The following is a 21,406-nucleotide window of genomic DNA, read 5'->3' as shown; positions in this document are numbered from 1 at the left end:
TCATAGGCACTGATATGCTGCAGGCTACTTATAAATGCCACATATCTTCCTAACATCATTTGGGTCATCTGCAATTTTGATTCTTCTAATATTGATGCTTCATTATTTTTAATCTCACAGCATCACTGGGAGAATATCTTATGACTTTTAAGAATATGGGCCACTCTCCATTTGCCTTAAAACTGTGGTTTCTTTCTTTTTTTCCCAATTCAAAATGTTCCTCATTTCAGCTAATACTTATCAGGGAAGTTTTGCTCAAGAAAGTAACACCATGCCTCTCACCTATTTCTAAATCTTAAATTATTATTCAAAAACATTAAAATAATTGTTCTTATTCAGCTGTAGAAATCATGAAATCAATACATGGCCTTGATACTGAGAAATAAGCACATCATTTTTGTTTGTTTTTTACTCAAGAGGTAATGACTACAATTTTACTGTGCTTGTGTGGAACCATTTGAGTGCTTGTACGTAATGGATTTGAGATTTAAAAAAAAGTACTCATAGAAACTCAAATAAAATAAAATACTACAGTAGCTGCAAAGTTCCTTCTCTTTGTGATATTTTTCCATGAATTGTTAAAATAATATCCACCTCTATGCACATCTGTATGAAACTGTCCTACTGATCCCATCATATCTCACAAGGTCTTTTTGACATGCTGTTATTTATTCTAGACTTATTTAAGACCTTCCTTTCCTTTCAAATACTATAATTGCCAACCATAATAGAGACAATTCCCACCTCTCACTGAGTTATTTGTTGAGCTAAAATTAAAATCTCCAAATTTTATCTGATCTCATCTACTTAAATGGGTGAAAGTTCCTGTCCCCACTGCCTAATCACATCCCAGTTTGCAAAAGCAGGGGGGGGGAGGGGGGAATTCGACTGAATATCTTGGAACAGAACCCACTCCAGCAGATTGTGCTGGGTAGAAATAACACTAGTCTGTCTAGGTAAGATCAGTGCCAATGGTTCCACTAAAATTAGAAAAAAGGAGACAGTACCTTGGCTCAGGCTTATGTTGGAGACAAGACTTTAGCTCCTGCTGAAGCCAACTTATGGCAATTCGATTCCTGTCTGCCAGTTGCAAATCACTATACTAGCATTATACTAAGAGTAGATCTTTGCAATCCAAAGTACCATTCAATAAGGGTTACTCCTTGAAGAAGAAACTTAGCATGTTCAAGTACTAGCAACTAAAAGGTATGTATAAATTTGTTTGGAGAGTAGGTAATTTCAAAACCTAAAGGAAGATAATTGAATGGGAAGGGGGGGAAGGGCAAAAGAAGCTTATTGATTCACAGTAGTTGAGAGCCATTATGCATTTATCAATTAAAGCAGGCAAAAATGAAAAAGATCATAGAAATCAAGGATAGACGATGACAAAAAACACACTTCTCAGATGTGTTTCGACAAGTGTCATTTTGTTCTAATATTTGTTCCTGTAGGATGATTAGTGAATATGATAAATATGTGATTCTTTAAAAAAAATAGTAAATGGTTTCAAAATATGTCTCTGCTGTTAAATCTTCAATGAAACCTGAAGGATGGGGCCGATCATCAAGTTATCATATTTGTCAAAAGAAGAAGAGAACTATTGGGTCAATTCAACAAGCATTTATTTAGCACCTACTATAAGCAAAGCATTCTGTTAGATGATGGGAATATACAGACAAGCATAAAACCAGTCATTTCTTCAAAGAATTTGTATTCTACTGATGAGATGCAATATATACAGCGAAGTAAATACAACATAATCTGAAGAGGGAGACAGCACTGAAACTAGGGGGGATTAGGAAAAGCTTTTTACAGGAAATGGTAACTGAGTTGAGCTTTGAACAAAACTAGAATTCTAAGAGGCTAAGATGAAAATGATTTGGTTTGGAGGTTAGGGGTCCTTGGACCCCAAAAATCACAACTCACATGTCCTGCCCAAAAGAATTTCATCCAAGCCTTCTTTCAGCCAAAGCCACGGTTTATTAAAACATCCATCATATTGGGCAGACTTTAAGGAGTCTGAACATTAGTAAACTATTGGTTTATTGGCTAAATTGTAAGAATCTAAGCAGTGGCTAGATTTTAGGAATCTGAGCAGTGGCTAGACTATAAGAATCTGAGCAGTAGCTAGATTTTAAGAATCCCAGAAGTGGCTAGATTTTAGAAATCTGAGCAGTGGCTAGATTATAAGAATCTAAGCAATGGCTATATTTTAGGAATCTGAACATCTTAATGCAGACAAGATGGACCTTACATACAGAAAGACTGTGGGAGGGATCTAGGAGTGGCCAAGTAGTCTATGAGGTAATAGAATTCCAGGGAAATGGAGCCTAGATAGGACCAAGGGTGGGAAGTGGCCTGGGGACATAGGGAGGTATGGAATTATAGCCTCAGGAGAATGCCAGAGATTTAGCAATGTGGAAAAGTGCAGGGTTTTTCCTTTTTGGGGATTTAGTTCCCATCCTCATCAAAAAGAAAGTACATGACAGGAATGGGGGTGGCGGGGATGGTTTGTGCAAAAGCACAATGGTTGGTTCAGTGAAATAAGTCTAGAAAGGCAGGCTAGAGACAGATTAGGAAAATCTTTAAAATCTCAATCTGTGAAGTTAACATTTTATTTTGGAAGCACAAGGGAGCTATTAAAGTCATTGAGCAAGAGAGGAAGATGCATATACTTGCTTTACAAACTCTTGGCAGTTTTGTGCAACATAAGTTGGAGAAAGTCTAGGAAGTTAGGAGACCTAATAGAAGGCTATTGTAATATGTGTTCAGTCCCAAATAAAGGCAGTAACCCCATCCCATCGCTGGAGAGAAGGGGAGGGAGTCCTGGATTTTACACAGAGATGAATGGAAAAGAATTGATAAGATTTGGCAAATTAGTAGTTGTGGGGTTAAAATTCATGAGGCAAAATGAAGAATTATGATTACAAGGTTTTGAATGTGGGTCATCACAATAATCCCAGGAAATAAGCTCCACAATGGGACAACATATAGTGTTTCTCACAGATATCATACCCCCTTGGCATATTAAATGCAATCACAGTAAGTATCAGTCAGCTTTGCAAACATTCATTGAAAATGAATTTGTCCAAGATCCAGTAAACAATCAATAAATTCATTTTGATAGGTTGAATCCTCATTTGTGGAGGCATTGGATTATAGTGTTCTGAACTCAACACAGACATCATAATTCAGAAACTGAAGGGGTTCTTGGAGTTATCTCTAGACAGCAACCAGTTTGATTAATAGAAGAATATTCTCTTGGGACTGGGGAAAACTAGGTTCCAACTCTAGCTAACCTACTAATTGTGATTTGTGGCAAGTTCCTCAATTTCCACATAAAACTATGATAACACAAAACCCACACAAATATCAGTGCACAAAATATTTGCAAATCTTATACGCATATTTCTGCTCCTTCATTGAATATGCACCCTACCTCATGTTTTTAATTTCCTTTTTTTCCTTTAAAGCACTATTCAGATTTTTCCTTGTTGGTGAGGTCTTTCTAAACCTCCTTAGCATTCTGGTATATTTTCTTCTGAAATCCAATGGAATGGAATGTTTGGGATTCCTTCCTCCCCATTCCCCCATATCTCTTATTTTGTTCTTGGCATGTCCTGAATTGCATGACTTTTAATGCTCTTTATATAGGCATATTGTCTTGCCAAATGGAAAGTCATCTCCTTTGGGGCAAGGTCTATGTGTTATACCTCTTTTCATTCCTACACAGCACCTTGAAACAAAGAGAGCTAAGTAATCATTAAGTAATTATTTAAACTGAATAATAATAAATGAAAATTCAAAGTTGTTGCCAAGAAGTTTAGAATTTGAATGATGAATTCTGGATAATGTGTGAATGAAAGGGAAAATATCTTGTTATTTCCTGGTCAAAGGTTGCTTGTCTGTTGATAAAGGGAGGCCAATAGATTATGGAGCCTAAACTATCTAACCTTAAGGAATCCTCTTTTAATAATATAATAGCATATTAATTAAGGCCACTTACTCTCTAACCATCATAGAATGACTTAGAGGAATGAAATATCACAATTTGTGCAGAAGTTTTAGAGATCTGCAGCCTCTTCTTTTTGGAACTGTTTGAAATGAGCCACAGTGTAGACCACTTCTCCTACCTAAATGTATTGACATAGAACTCTTCTTCCCTCCATCCCCCATCACTGACATGGCATATAACTGGGAAGCCACATATAAATCAAAATTGTCCAATGAAGAATGTTCTTTATTGAAATTTTTGTATTTCTTCTCAGTTGTGCGTTTGAGCTTTGGTAGAATTAATCCTTAATATTTTTTTGTGGAACATCTATAAAAGAGTCTTATCAGATTCAACTTTAAAGGCCATAATTTCAAGTTTTCATTGTTGTCTTTATGATTAAACTCATCGGCATATGTTAAAAAGGAAATACTTCCTAAAAATGGAGAATAAGTGGATTTATACCTAGAAATTAGGACAGTAAAATGATTTTGCCTTCCATTGTTTATATCTTGGGAAGTAGAAGAAAAAATATTTGTTGTCTAAGCCCTGAGTAATTCTCTAGTACTGTATACTTCCTTGCCTCCAGATTTCAAAGGAAATAACCAATCAAGAACACATAATTATGTTGTTTTGTATTATTTTCATTCCAACAAATTATTCACCCATTTTTTAGTTAGTGGATTATCCACATAATATCTTACTTCACATTTATTAATAAATAGAACCTAATCTAAATGTTCCTTTTGTTAATATGTGTGATTATGGCAAACAATATCTGAATTTGCTTAACTAAAGTTGAGTTAATATTCCAACTATTTGCTTGAGAAGCAGAGAAAACTTTCAAAACTAACTGATGAGGACAAGATTTGGACCCCAAAAAGGAAAAACCCTGGACTTTCTCATGTGGCCAAATCTGTCATTTGCCTGAGGCTCTGGTCCTATGAATTGGCCTTTTGTTATCACCTGTACCTAATCTCCCAATACTTTGCATAGCCCTCCACTGTCTATTACCTCCAGATGCTCCCCCCACCCCCCACCACTTCCTGTCTAGGCTCCATTCTCCCTTGGCCACTGGTCCAGGTCCTAGGCAGCCTGTTCACCCCAGTTTACTGGCCACTCCCATCCAGATCTTCCTTAGACCCCTCTTTCCATCACCCAAAACTACTTGGCCACTCCTAGATCCCTCCCACAGTCTTTCTCTATATAAGGTCCATCTTGTCTCTATTAAAGTGCTCAGATTCTTATAATCTAGCCAATAACTCAGCAATGTTCAGAGTCCTCCAGAGTCTGGCTAATGTGGAGGATGTTCTAATAAACCTTGTCTTTGGCTGAAAGAAGGTTTGGGCAGAATTCTTTCAGGCAGGACTCATGTGTTGTAATTTTGGGGGTCCAACCCCCCCTAAACCCCTAAACCTAAACATAACCTTTACTTAACCATTTCCTCTGTTCCAGGGGAAGGTATCAGGGATAATTATTAGTTAATATATGTTAAACTCTTTTCACATCTTAAACTTTCTATTAATGTTAGCTAATATTATTTAGCATTATTAAGTAAACCTTGAATTATTCTGAAGGGAGCATTGGAGGGATGAATTAAATGAAATTTCTGGAAGGAGACAAATGGATACTTATTCAACATGTCTTGCATAATCTTCCTAAGTGTATTTTAATAAATTGCTGGAAAGAAATTCCCCAAATATTAGACTTAGCTATATTCAAATCTAATACAAAACATATTCCAAAAGCAAAAATAATTCTTGATTACTTACTTTATATTAGTTATACTTCTGCTTCCCTACATTAGTATGAAGAATTAAGAGCTGACTTGATATCTTCCTAAAGATTATCATGCTCATTTTACAGGTGAATAGATTAACATAGATAAAGAGCTAGCAGCTACCCCCAGGGCCTTCATAGTGTGCTGCAGATTCAGTTAACAGATAATTAAGACCAAACTCCTTGTGTTATACTCATCACTTTATTATAATTCTTCTTGTTATCTAGTATGATTATCCTGTTCTGTAAGGTTATGTCTTCTCCATGGTAAATGGAGAGAGGTAAATGGACAATTTAAATCCATGGAGAATACATAAACTTCATTGAGACTTAGAATTTAACTCACTCCACCTCCCCCCTCCCCAATCTATATAGAATACCTTCTAAGAAGAAACAACTAATTCAGGTACTTCTTCCCCTGCCTTTAGACAACATCTTACAATAGGACTCACAAATACCAGTCATAAGAAAAGGAGAGAGTACCTACTGAATAACTAATAAAAATGCCTGGCAAGAGTTCATTGGGAATACTTAAAACTTAATATCTTCTCTATGTCATCTCCTGAAAAGTATTAACCCAAAATTATAACTTGAAAAACAACAACAAAGGAACCTATTTCTAAAGAGAACATAAATAGGATGTAGACATACATATACACACACACACATATACATATATGTTTATATATATTTCCCTTTTAAATAATTGCTTCACTAGAATGAAGAAATGGTCCTCCCTCCCTTTTTGAAGAGGTAAGAATCTATCAGTCTAGAATACTGTGTATATTGTCTTGGGTCATCAACATGGTGGTTAATTCCACTGAATTTTCTTTAAATTTTTCTTTTTAAAATATTTGTTGCAAGAGAGACTTGCTGAGTCGGGAGAGAGAGATGTGAAAATAAATGTGATGTTAAAACATCTTAATAAAGTTTAAAAAATGGATTTTTTTTGAAGGAGAAAACTAATTGCTTGATTGGTTCAGGAAACAAATCTGAAACCACTTAACCTATCTGCCCTAATCACAAAAGTGAAGAAACCAGCTCAATAATTCCAAATATTCTCTTTCATATTCTTCCCTTACTCTGTTCTCTACTCCAACTTTCTTCTCTGCTTCCTTGTTTCTTCATGCTGCCCTAAAAAGAAATTTGCTCTATTATGTATGTTTTAAAGTACTATGGCATGCCAAAAAACAGGTAGCCCTTCATAGAAACCTCCTTTTAGAAACCTAATTGGCTTACAAAAGTAAATTTCTGACATCTGCTTTGTCCTTGTTTTATATGTAAATATTGATGCCAAGTTGGGGGAAAGAGGGTAAGGGGAGAAGCAAAACCAGATCCAGACATAGAAGAAGTCAACTGGAAAATAAATAAACCCATATTTCCTCCTTACTCTCTTTCTACTGTACGAAAAAAAAAGTAGTTATGATAACTTAGCTAGGTTATACAGTTTGAGGCAACATGGATTAGGGGAAAACTGGATTTGGAGTCAGAGGGCATGCATTTGACTAATAACTCTGTGGCTTCCTACCTTTGGCAATTCACTTAAACATTGCTTCCTCATTTGTCAAATGTAAACATGAGACTTGAGCTACAGTACCTATCTTACAGTTTTGGTGAATAAAAACACCACACAATTTAAAATTTTTAGAACCATAGTTAACATGTTTTTCTCTTTAAGTTTAGTTTCCAGGGGAAATCAAGGTATCATGGTATCACAAACATCATAAAGGTGTTGGGAGTTCAGATTTGACCCCAGGAGAGGAACATTTAGAGGGTAAAACTGCTTGTTTTAGCTTTGTAAAACAGTTGCCCTCAACAACTAATTAGCAAAAATAATTAGTTAAAATAGGAAGCAACCAGATGACATACCATTGGCTCTACCCTAGGTGAGCTCTTCCCTGGCCTCCTGAAACTCCCTATATCTAAAGCAGTCTCTGAAGCAACATTTAAGAATGTGTTGCATGCCACTTGGCATCCCATTGCCCCCCAATCCTAGTTATGTCTTCACCAAGTACTGGATTCGGAATCAGAACACTTGGGTTACAGTTCAGAACATTTAATTTGCTAATTTTTTGCCCTTAAGGAAGGAACCTAATTTCTCTTACACTTGTTTTTCATCTGTAAAATGGAGATAAAACCTTTCCTCCTCATCATTATTTTGGGGCTTATATGAGATAACAGACATAGGGACATTGCAGCCATAAGATATTAGAGAGTAAGAAAGAGAAACAAGGAATTGTTGCATAAACAGCCAAATCGGAGATAAGAGGTAAGGAAATAGAGCTCTAAAACACCTGTTTTGATGATAACCTCTGATGTTTCAAGAATCAAGACACCACTAATATCTGGTCCTGAAAATAAAATCTACTGAGGCCAAGTGGGAGAATAAATGGTTTCAAAGTCTCCATATGTGAGGAGAGGGAAATCAGCTTACAATCCAGCAATAAGAAGACAGAGAAGCAGTATGCTTTACTGTCAGGATTTACTTCCTTATGCTTTTGGTCCTTGAATTTTCTAGCTGTAGCAGGCATTTTTAACCATGTTTGTATCATAGACACTTTGGACAGCCTGGTTAAGCCTGGACCTCTTTTCAGAATGATGCTTTTAATTGCAAATAATAAAATATAGAGTATCATAAAGGAAATCAATTTTTTTTTCAAATAGAGTTATCAAAATGTTAAATGAATAAGTTCATGAGTTAAGTTATGAACCCTTGGTCTATAATATTGTTATCTACAAAACTGTTCAGTCTTAGGTCTATAAGGTAGAAGAAACCTAAAAGAACTACTCTCATTGCAATACTCATTTAATTATCACTCAGACTTCTGATCTACCTCTCTCCAATCCATCTTTCACACATCTATCCAAGTAATCTTCCTATTGCTCTGATAATATCATTTCAATGGCTCCCCAATGCCAGGTAATAAAGCATAAATTCCTGATTCTGGCACTTAGAGCCCTCCACAATCTGACTCCAACCTACTTTTTTTTTTCACACATGAGTTGGACTAATTTTTCGCTATAGTCTCTTTAAATTCTGAAATTCTGTCATTGCTTTCCAATCATGACCCATACTATTTCTTTAGATCCAGCTAAGTAATAGTTCTATGCTTGGAGTCAGGAAGACCTGAGCAAATATGACCATATTTTATCTAGTTGTGGAATCCTGAACAAGCCATTTAACCTCTCACTCAGTTATTTTTTCAATAATAGACTATAATAGCACTTATTTCCCAGGTTATTGTGAGGGTCAAATGAGATAATATTTATAGTATAATACCTAACACATAGTGATCTTTAATAAATGCTTCTTTTCTATTCTTCCTCCTCCACATTCTAGTTACATTTTCCATACCCCATTCTAAGTCTTTACTTTGCCACATGCCTTGAGAACTATCCTTCCTCATGTCTTGAATGGACTCTTCTCTCCATTTCAATTAGTCTTTCACTTCTTTAAAAAAAAATTAAAGTGGAACCTCTTCCATTCCCCATACCCACACTCCTGAATCAAAAGTGACTTTTTTCATCCTCAAATATTTCTCATAGCACTTCACCTGGACATCTTCTGTCCATGTATAATTGATTCTCTGTAGCATACATATTTTTGTGTGTGCCCTCCCTCCTATTCCAACCAGAACAGGCTCTGGGCATACATGTCTTTGTAGCACAGTACCTTGCATAAAACAAATACTTTTAATACAAATGTTTATTGAATTTAGACAAATCATCTTAACCTGACATATCAACTGCTTCTATGACATCCCCAAAAGCAGTATCTACACGAACAAAGGGTTCATGGCCTTAGGAGACCATTTTTGGACAAGTTCTAGTTATTTTCAAAGTATCCTTATTATAATTGTTTGTTCTTATTATTTCTTTTCCCTAGAATTTTGATTTTGATGCTATAGGGAATTCAGTAAGGATATAATCCTTTCCCAATGCAAACTGGAAATTCTTCTGCAATTCATAGTTTTAAGGGGTCCCTGGACACATGCCCAAAGTCACATAGCTAACATGTCAGAGAGGGGTTTGAACCCAGGTCTTCCTGATACAGTGCTGGCTTTCTATCCAATATACTCTGCTGTCTCACAGTTTATCCTTCATATTGAACTAAAATCTGCCTGCCTGCAACTTCCATCCATAGATCCTAATCTGCTCTGTGAAGCCACAAAGAATAGACTTAATCCCTCTAATCCTTCAACCAGATGTCACCAATTTCCTGCAGAGTTAGATCAACTGTATGAGGATTGGTCTCTGTAACACAGAAATCATAGAAAAAACTTACATGCAGGGGCAGGAAGCTGATTCAGTGATTAAAGCCCACACTGCTTTCTGTTTGTTTTTTTCTTTCTCTCATTTCCACTGATACTTTAGTTTCTGATAACTTACCTTGGACTCCAGATGATCCTTTTTTTTCCTGACATCTTTGTACCACTTTTCTGGTTTTCTGAAAACCTCATGCTTGCTTTTCTAATTTGACACTTGGGCTACTATGAACATGTATATCCATGCCTGTCCTGTTGGCTGTTCACCTTTGTCATTACTGATCACTAGTACATAAAGAACTTGGTTGGTTTCAGGTTCTTACCCATCACCAACAACCTATTTCTACCCATGCCTAAGAAAGAAAATTTGGGGGCAGCTAGGCGGTGCAGTGGATAGAGCACCAGCCTTGGATTCAGAAGGGCTAGCCTCAGACACATAACACTTACTAGCTGTGTGACCCTGGGCAAGTCACTTAACCCCATTGCCTATCCTTAAAAAAAAAAAAGAATGAAAATTAAAATTTGGATATTCAACAGCATATTTATAGTGCTTAGCACAGTCCTGACACATAGTAGGCACTTAATGAATATGAATTGACTGATCAGCTAACTGGTTAATTCTTGCTCCTTGTATTATATAAGGGATTGAGATGGAACCTGCAATTTCATTGGTAGAAGGAAAGAAATTCTCTCGGCCAATGGAGATTATCACCTTCTCTGCAATTTACAGACTCGAAGATTTCCCTGGGGACACTGAGAAAGATGGGTCTTGAGCCTGTGACTTTCTGCCTGTGAGGCTAGTTCTCTCTGCATTATATCATTGTTGCCTTTTGCCTTGATCATAGAAATAGGGAAAAATCTCTTCTTCCTACAAAATCACGTTTCATTTTGTTTCCCTTTCATTGAATATAGAATATTCTGCCTTTTATAATAGTAGTGTGAGTATACATGTCATCTAATTTACTACATTATAAGTCCCTAAAGTCAAGAAATCAATTTTATGCAAATCTAGCCTCAGATGTATCTTTGTTGTTTGACCCTGGTTAAGTCACCTAAATCTCAATTTGACTCAATTTCCTCATCTGTAAAATGGGGATAATACCACCTACCTCCCAGGATTGTAGTTAGATTCAAATGAGATAATAATTGTAAAGCACTTAGCACAGTGCCTGGCACATAGTAAGCACTACATACATTTTAGCTGTCATTATTATTACTATTAAATTATACACTTTAATATAATTGTTTTATATAAGTAAGGTATATAATCAATATATTTATAATAATGACATATAATTATATCATAATTATGTTTTATAATGTTATGGTGATAGTATTAACATTTATTATTTATAAGTTATACAGCACAAATTATTCCACAAATGGGTATTTGATAAATGCCAGTTGAAAGAATGAATGAGTGAATGAACTATTTGGACTTTAATATTTTAAAGAAAAACTTACATTTCACAAGATGATACATAAAGAATACAAGAAATGGCTGGACTTTTAAGTAAAGTTCCCCTAGAATAGAGGAAATATTGTTGGAAATGCGGGTTGGGGAGTTACAGCTTTGCAGCATCTCTCAAGTAGCACTATGATGAACTATGATAAAGATAAATTTTAAATAAGTTTTGGAAGTTTTCAGAGGAATTTGCTCAAAGCAACCCTGTGAGACAGGTAGTACAGGTATCCTTTCCCCTATCTAACAGATGAGGAAGTTGAAGCTACAAAAGGTTGAGAATTATCCATTGCTCACACAGCTTACTTAGCATCAGAGGAGACTAAATTCAAACGTATGCTCTCTGGTTCTAAGTTCAGATTTCTTACCACTAAGTCACTGAACCCTAAGTGCCCCACAGAAGAGGACAAAGGGCTATGGCTTTATTTGTCTTTTGGGGAAACCCCCCCCCCAGCTTTCTCACAAAACTTACAACTTTGCTTCTTCTTAGTTACATTACAGTAAAGTTGTCATTCATGCTCAGTGCATGCTTTTGCTCATTACTTCCTTGTGATGGTAGTTTATGTGCAAGCAATCCATTAAAGAGACAATCTTTTTTTTTAAGACTGAAATGTGATTTCCTTCTTGACATTAAAGGAAAAATAAAAAGATGTTCTTTGCCCCCGCTGTTCTAATCTGTGCTTGTAAGTCAAGTCTGTGATTCTGAGAACTCTATCACCAGCTTGTTATATTTCCATAAATCTGTCGAGAAATAAAACATTGTTCACCAAAAAAAAAAAGTAGCGCAAGCTGTAAAATATGTGCACACCTGTACTTGGATTCAATTTACCCTTATTTTTCATATAAGTGAAAATAAAGCAGTGCTTTAACACGGAAAAATGACAATATCATGTTATTTAGATAAGTGCTACCAAGTCATTATTGAAATTCTGATAGCATTTGCTTTACTGGTAAAGGAAAATTACCTGTAATGCATAGTTTAAATAATTACTTTTAAACAAAAGCTTCTTTTCTGCATTGCTTATTTATCTTTTGAGACCAACTCAGCAGGGCTATGTATTTTATTAAAATTGCCTTCAGACTGCTAATGACAGGGCGTCTGTTAGCACAGGAAAAGCGATGGCAGTTTGACTCCTATTCCTAATATTGGGAGTCAGTCCAGACACTTAAGAGCCAGAATTCTGCTGTGCATTTGGCTATGTTATCAACACTTTACTTGCTAATGATACTAGTGACTGCATTTCAATATGATGGGTCAGATTTAAATAGGAAAGCTTATAATTGTGCTTACGGAACCAAAGAGGCTGCCCTCCAATCCCTTTTATCAAAGGATCAGTTGGTGTTAAGCTTCATGACTGAGAATTATTTGGTCAGCTTCAGCTTGATATTTTTCCCCCCTTCTCTACCTCCCACCTTGAACAGGGAGCCCACATCAACACCTGATATCTACCCATTCAGAAAATGCTAAGTGTAGGCTTTCCTGTGGTGAGACTGTGTGCCAGCTAACCAGCAGAAGGTCACACTCATGACTTCCCTGTGGTTTTTATTTTCCCTAAGGACATTCCCAGCCAGGATTGATTCTTTGCCAAATGCACTGAGTTCCACAAACCAGCAGTGCTAGGAAGCATCATCCTTCTTGATGGGAAGCAGCATTGCCACTGTGCTGAACACCTGTGTCAGCTCCCCAGCTTAGGGGCAACTTAGGCAGGCACTCATTCAGTATCCTGGGATGGAGCTCTCCTGTTCTAATGCCAATATCTGTCCAAAAAACATTACCACACTCATGTGAAAATACTTATCTTTGGCATTTTTCAAATATGTCAATCCATGTTTAACTACTATTAAAAAAGATTATTTAAACCATTCACAGATTAAATCAGATTTCATACAGATACCACAATGAGACTAGAATTATGAATGTATGTGTGTGTGTGTGTGTGTGTGTGTGTGAGAGAGAGAGAGAGAGAGAGAGAGAGAGAGAGAGAGGAGTGTAAAAGTAAAACTTCCAGGTTTTGGCAATTCACAGCACACCTTTCATTTATTGCTATTGCATCCTACCCCTAGAAGGAAAGAATGCATACTAGTTTGGACGGATTAATTAAATAGATGGACAACATGGTCTAACATGACACCTATTTTCAGTAACTTAAAAACAAGTAAAGCTGGATTCAAAAATAAGAAAAGAAAAAAGTTACTGAATTAGAGTTGAGGCAAGTATAAAATGAAACAAGTGTTAGCAAAACTCAAATGTTGGGTTAAGTGTAAAACCAGGCAATGCGGTACAAATAAGACCTGCAAAGATTTAAAGAAAATTCTATATGCATGGAAAGAATTCCACTCCAATCAATATTCATTGTTTTTGTTGTTGTTTTCTAATTATGCACAGGACATTGAAGTAGTCACTACTTTGAAATGAAAAAGAAATCAGTCATTTTCCTTAGTGAACTAATAATCTAAAAGCTAAATACACAGGTACAAATAACAGCACCATCCTTTTACAGAGTAATCTATTAGTAAGCATGAATGAATATTGCAAAATCTGAATTCATAAATCTTGAGAAGGTGCCAAGTATCCATACATACATCAATCAATTTATGAGCATTTTTAAGCACCTGCTATATGCCAGATGTGTAGCTGCTGTGGTAGATTCTGGGGATATGGAGACACAAATAAAACAGTCCCTGCCCTCAAAGAGCTTAAATCGTACAGGGGAAAAGATAACATGAGCCTATGAATATAATACAACTTTCAAAAGCCTCTCCTATAGAGCCTTACCACTCTCTTTTTGAAAGGGCTTGGAGAATAACAGTTTTAATGAACATTTAATGAGAAAGTTCTGGCAAGGCTATGGAGAGACTGAGAATAGTGAACGCAGGCAAATAGTTTGAGAGAAACTGCAGAAAGCTGAAAAAAAGATGGAGAAAACTTTCTCTATTACTGAAAAGGAAGAATGAAGAAAATCCTTCAAAAGACACTTTCCTAGTATCTTGGATAAAATGAAAGGTAAAACTGTGCCTTCAGAAGGAAGGAGAAATCATTTGCAATTAACAATGATGGTTAGAGATTTTTTATTTGGCTGTGATCAACACATATGTGTGTGTTTGTGTGTATGTTCACATATACATACATACTACATGCATGTATACATATATAGTTGTGTCTTTATATTATTATTATTGATTACATTGTTAATAAATTATATAACTAGTATCTTTAATATTGAATTAATCCTAGGAAATTAGAGTTTCTGATACAGAGAGAGAAAAATGATAAACTGGAATAGGGACTCTAATCTAAATGATTATTTAATAAGGAAGAGATTTTAATTTTATTGGTTATTAAAGTAATATTTAAACAGACCCTTAGAATGCCCCAGAACTCAGGACGATGTGAATGAATAAGGTAACAAATCAAATAGCAAGTTTAAAGGTGACTTAAAACCCTATGAATATGTTAAATATGTTAAACCCTATAAAACTCAGTGATATATACATAAATACATACATACATACACATACACACATATACATATGCATATGCGTTTATGTGTGTGTAAACATATATGTATGTGTATGTGTGTATATATGTGCATATATGTATATACATACACACATATGCAAAATAAATACACTGTAATTTTTAAAGCAGGGCACTAGTGTCTTGGAGGGAGGGGATTAGGAAAGTCTTTATAAAGACAAAGATGCTGGAGCTGAGTAGGAAGGACACAAGGGCTTCTAAGAGGAGGAGATGAGGAGAAAGCATATTCCAGAGATGTAATATAAGTATAAGAATGACCTGGACATGGATTAGCTATGGAAAATCTCACAAAGAAAGTAAATTTTCATTTTGGTTTGAGGTGAGAAACATGAAATAACAAAGATCTGAAGGAATAACACACCTATGAAATAAATTCTATTTACAAAAAAAATCTAGATGGTGGGAACAAGTAAATCACATGCAGGAGGTAGGAAGGGTTGCAAATGTAACTGAGGACATAGTTCAATCAAGACAGGAGCTTGGTGAGAAAGGACAAAAAAGAACAGTTAGCATAGGAAATGCATGACAGATAATGAGTTAAATCCATCTGTGACAACACATTCTTGAACAAAAAAGATTTTGGCATATACTTCTGCAAAACACCATGGAAAGAAGTAACTTAGTTTGAGACAGCTATCTCCCCTTCTGAGTGATATTCAAGGTAAAGGTAATGGAAATCATTTGGTTACTGATCTTTCTTCCCCTTTGTGCTTATGCTAAAAGTCATTTAGGAAACCTACCAAATTTGAACAATGTCATGTGTGTGTATATGTATGTGTGTGTGTATATATATAATTTGCATACATGCACATATATGCATGTAGGTGTTACATACCTACACACCTGTGTGTGTGTGTGTGTGTGTGTATGTGTGTGTGTGTAAATAAATTAAATTTGATAGCTATGTGAAGGAGAGATTGGAGAAAGGAGAGACTGGAAATAGCAAGGCCAATTAATAAGCTGCTGAACTGACATTATTAAAGTACAGGTCTGATTATGTCACTTCCCTGTTCAAGAAACTCCAACAGTTTTGTCTTGCTTCAAGGATAAAATATAAACTCATCCATTTGGTTTTTAAAGCTCTTTACCATCTGGCCTACCTTTACAGTCATACTGCATAGTCCTCTCCTTTACGTGTTCTACATCACAGCCAAATCAGCCTGCTTCCTCTTGCCCACAACTCATGTTTTATGACACCCCCCAAATATTCAGAATTCAATCTTTCCTCATCTCCACCTCATAGACTTGCTAGCTTTTGTTAAAGTTCAGTTGAAGTGTTAACTCCTACTAGAAGAATATCTGATCTTCCACAAGTCACTAAATTAAAAACCTACTATCTACAGGAGCCTTCCCCAAACCCTCTTAATCCAGGTGTCTTCCTTAATTCCCTCTATCTATCCTGATGTCTCCCCAATTAGATTGTAAGCTCCCTGAGGGTGTAGGCTACATTATGCCTCTTTTTGTACCCTCAACGATTAGCACAGTACCTGGCATATAGTAGGCACTTAATAAATGCTTATTGAGTGTCCTTCCCATGGGAATAACTGGCATATATTTTTATATTTAATTTTTCATGTAAATATCATTCCCCAAAATGTAAGCTCGAAGACAATTTTGTTTTGTTTTGTTTTTGTGTCCCGGTAGGTTAGTATAGTACCTACTAAGGTGCTTAATAAATTCTTCTATAAGTATCAGTGAAGTGTACCAGGGGAGTTCTATCATTGAGTGTTTTGGGGTTTTTTTTTGCTTTTTGGCTAGACGATGGGGTTAAGTGACTTACCCAGGGTCACACAGCTAATAAGTGTCAAGTGTCTGAGGCCAGATTTGAACTCGGGTCCTCCTGACTCCAAGGCCAGAGCTCTATCCACTGCACCATCTAGCTGCCCCAATGTCATTGAGTTTAAAAAAAAATGTCTGTTATTATAGTCAAAGCAAAACATTCAACATAATATAGAGCTTCCAAGAAAGTCATTAATGAAATAAACATATCTGAATACATGCTTGTTAGAGAAACGGTCTAAATTTATCAAAATTGTAAATAACTGAGAAAAAATGGTAAAAAGTACAAAAATATTTTAGATTACTCTTGTATTGTAAGTTTTAAAGTAATAGCTAGGTCGTTGAAGTTAACAACTAGTCCTATCAACCTACCAATACACAACTCAAGTCAAAATTAGTCCCAAGTCAAATTAAGCCCTTAAAACAATCACTTCAATTCTTTGGAAGGCAACAAAAGATATAAGGAAAATGATTTAGAACAGCAGTTCTTAACTTGGAGTACACGGACCTAAAAGGGGTCCATGAACAGATTACAGGAGTTCCATGAAATTGAGGGGAAATAATTTTCACTATATCAAAATTTAGCATTCCTTTCAATTATTTAAAAACAATATTATGAGAAGAGGTCCACAGGTTTCCTCAGTTTGCAAAAAGGGTTCAACACACACACACACACACACACACACACATACACACAAAATGTTAAAAAAAATACTTTGAATTAAGGAATGACCCTAATTACTAATCATTAAATAATACTTCTATCCACTATTTCTATTTTAATTAAATGCAATGATATGTGTGGGTTATAGCAATATGTAAATATTTCATTTTGTCCTGCCCACTCTCCATGGTAAATTCTAACGTATTTGACTTATATGTGCAAAAGTACTTCAAAGTTATGAAGATATGAGTTTCTCTGATTATATTCAACCAACATTATCATTTTTATACATAGCTTGCCTTGGAAATAAGAATTTGGAACTCAAGAACTATTTACAGACTTATACAAGACAGTGTATGTAGAGTTTCAGTTGAAACTTTAAGCCAAAAACCTATGTACCATAACATTTCAGACATTCAGCTGTGGCAAGCATCTCATCCAATGTACATATTTATTTGACATCATATATCTGCAGTACTGAGCCCTAGGATAACATGACAATTTCTTATAATGGGCTAAAGAAAAGTGAGGAGCAGCATGGGGCAGTGGAAAGAACATGAATTTCGAAGTTAGATGATCTGAGTGAGTTCAAATCCTGCCTCATTCACTTACTAGCCCTAAGACCTTGGACAATTCACCTAACCTCTCTGTGCCTTAGTTTTCTTATTTGTCAAATTAAGGGGTTGAACTGGACCAGTCAAACTCAAATAGAAATGGATCACAGCAGGCTGCATACTGACTTAGAGAACCACAGAGTACTATCTGTGTTTTGCTGTATTTTTATTTTGTTAAATATTTACCAATCATATTTTAATCTCTTTGGGCAGTATGAGGGAGTTTTGCAAGCCACACACACCCCAGGGACAAGAGTTAACATCTCTGTACTAGAGGACCTTTAAGGTCATTCTAGCTAGCAATCTAGAATCTCATGAACTGTAATACTCAGGAATATAAACAACAAATGAGGGAGGAGGGAGCAGAATCATGACCAGGCCCCTCCATACAAATGTTATTCAACATCCAGAGATAGAAACATTGTTAATTTCTATTCACAATGCTATCCGCAACTCACTATTCTCAGTACCTTCTTGTCAACATCTATCATTTGGAAATATGGTATTTAGCATGAAGCATTGCCTTAGTATAGTTTTTTTCTTCTTCTTCAAGTTGGTATAGAAAGGAGAAGAATATCTTCTTTTATATTACCCTGTTCACTTTCCACTCAAAGTAAATTGTTTTCGTGACTCTTACCAAAGAAACTATTCTACAAAATAGAAGATATGAAAATTAAGAGGTTTTTTTTCCTCCAAAATTAGCTTTGACTTTAGACTTTCTTTGTAATGCTGGTAGAACCAAGTGGGAATGTAAATTCGTGACCTTATACAAACTTAGTAGATATTGATATTGTCAAACTAAGTGACTGCCCTCACATAGTTAATTTAATGCAGTGTTTCTCAGAAAGACTTCAAAATGTCATGGAAATAGTGAGAATGTGAATCAGGAAGAGCTGAATTTAAATCCCACCTCAAACACTTACTAGCTCTGTGACCCATGTCTCATTGTCTTCATCTGTAAACTGGAGATAATTACAGCACCTAACTCACAGGGCTTTGGGGAAGATAAAAAGGGTCAATTTTTGTAAAGCAATTTGTAAATCTTAAAGTGCTACATAAATGTCAGTTATATGTATGGTATTGACAGATCTGCATGCACAAGTGCTTACACACATGTATATACATGTCTTAGCAAAATGTCTTGTCGGTACTATTTTTCCTTACATGAATATATGTGACAATATCTACTTTTGAATGTGAAATGTTTTACACTGTATATCACTTAAGATAGCATAAACTAAAGGAAAAGGCACTGGTGAAGGAAATAAACATTTATTGAGCACTTACTATGTTCCAGGCACTGTGTGTGCTAAGCATTTCATAAATATTATCTGATTTAATCGGTCTCTGGGAGATAGATGCTTTTATAATCTTATTTTACAGTTCAGGGAACTGAGACACAGGTTGAATGACTTGCCCAGGGTCACAGAGCTAGTAAATATCTAGATCTAAAGTCAGTTCTTCCTGACTCCAGGCCGGGTACTCTATCTACTGCACCACCTAACTGCCTAAGAGTTAGAAGAGTTGTATCTAGAATTGTTCTTGTTTAGTCATTCAGTCATGTCCCACTCTTTATGACCCTGTATGGGATTTTCTTGGCAAAGATAGTGGAGTGGTTCGCCATTTCCTTCTCAAGTAAATTAAGGCAAACAGAAGTTAAGTGATTTTCCCAGGGTAACACAGCTAGTGAGTGTCTGAGGTCAGACTCAAACTCAGATCTTCCTGACTCCAGGCCTGGTGCTCTGTCCATTAAGCCACCTAGCTGCAGCAGCTATAACACAGTGGATAGAGTACTGGACCCAGAGTCAAGAAGACAAGTTCAAATCTGGTCTCAGAGGGGGCAGCTAGGTGGTGCAGTGTATAGAGCACCGACCCTGGATTCAGGAGGACCTGAGTTCAAACCCGGCCTCAGACACATAACACTTACTAGCTGTGTGACCCTGGGCAAGTCATTAACCCTATTGCCTAACCAAAACAAAACAAAAACAAAAATCTGGTCTCAGACACTCACTAGCTGTATGACTCTGGGCAAGTCACTTAACTGTGTTTGCCTTGGTTTCCTCCTGTAAAATGAGCTGGAGAAAGACATGGCAAACTACTCCAGTATCTTTGCCAAGAAAACTCCAAATGGGGTCATAATGAGTTGGTCACTATTCAACAACAACACTCGTTTGTAAAAGAAAGGGATTAAATTAGATTATTTCTAAATTATTTCCACCTCTAAAATTCTATCATTCTATGAAATGCATAATGATATTACTTCAAACTACTGTTCATTTATTTTTGGTCCATTATAAATAGGATATTTATTATTGATGATGTATATGATTTTAATTTTTCCTTCTCTTTCCCGCTTTCCCCATTTGCTAGCCCTCTTTGGAAAGTTGTAGATACTAGAAGACCTAGTGAAGATTTCATAAATTCAGAAGATGGCTACTGGCTGAGTGGGAGATGACCAAGCAGTACAAAATGGAAAGAGTATAACAACATTAACTTGATGGAGAAAATACAATGCACCCATATTTAAACCAAACCTTCCACAAGGACAAAGATATTGGACTTTCATGATTTGTCCATCTATATAATATTTATTAGTTGTTAGTTTCTTTTACATTAATAAAAGTTCCTTTGGTAAATTGCAGTCAGTATTCTTACAAGAATGGAAAGTTAGCATCAGTCTACCTTGCATTCCTATGGATTTTACCTGGTTTTACAGTAGGGAATGTCTTGAGGCAGTAAGCATGAAAGGTCATTGAACCCTTCACGCAAAGTGTTCCTCCTTATATTATTGCCATTATGTATTACTTGAAAAGTTGTTTTAGAGTTTCATATTCCCAGAAAAGTACACTTCCTAAAAGAAAGCCAAAAAGGCAACATTTCTCGAAGACCTGAAATTTTGTCTTCATAGTTTTTGTTAAAAAAAAAAAGATATGCCTTTAAATCTCATAACATGAAATAAGATACTATATACTATATGCATAAAGATTTCAATGACCAAATGGATGACATAAATAAATAAGGACAAGATCATGGGAGAGAATCTATGACAAACTGCTTAAATAATATAAAATTAATTGATCCATAAATAATTAAGCAAATAATCTGACCTGTTAACTCTCCTGTTTTAATCTCTTCAACTCCTAGTGTCCTTTTCTTTGCAACACTAAAAAAGAGAAAAAATATATTAATATTTCTAATGCAAAAAAACCTCAAAATTTGTGATATAAATATTCCAGAATGTTATTTCAGAAATCCAATAAATTTTCTAGCAGGAACTCTTTCTCAACTAAATGCAAAATCATTCTTATGTAAGA

The 21,406-nt window shown here is 35.7% G+C and overlaps 1 protein-coding gene across 4 annotated transcripts in view; it reads right to left on the bottom strand.

Moving 5' to 3' along the window:
• SOX5 (SRY-box transcription factor 5) overlaps positions 1–21,406 on the bottom strand; it is a 1,266,595-nt gene that overhangs the window by 815,129 nt on the left and 430,060 nt on the right. For all 4 annotated transcript variants that reach the window (XM_020994275.2, XM_078155084.1, XM_078155082.1 and 1 more), the window contains one exon: positions 21,200–21,255. The gene's annotated coding sequence lies outside the window, so the exon portion shown is untranslated. The remainder of the gene's footprint in view (positions 1–21,199; positions 21,256–21,406) is intronic.

Source organism: Phascolarctos cinereus, unplaced genomic scaffold (assembly GCF_003287225.1).
Source record: "Phascolarctos cinereus isolate Bilbo 61053 unplaced genomic scaffold, phaCin_HiC Scaffold_1;HRSCAF=81, whole genome shotgun sequence".
Lineage (NCBI taxonomy): Eukaryota > Metazoa > Chordata > Mammalia > Diprotodontia > Phascolarctidae > Phascolarctos > Phascolarctos cinereus.
This window is presented reverse-complemented; position numbering and strand designations above follow the sequence as displayed.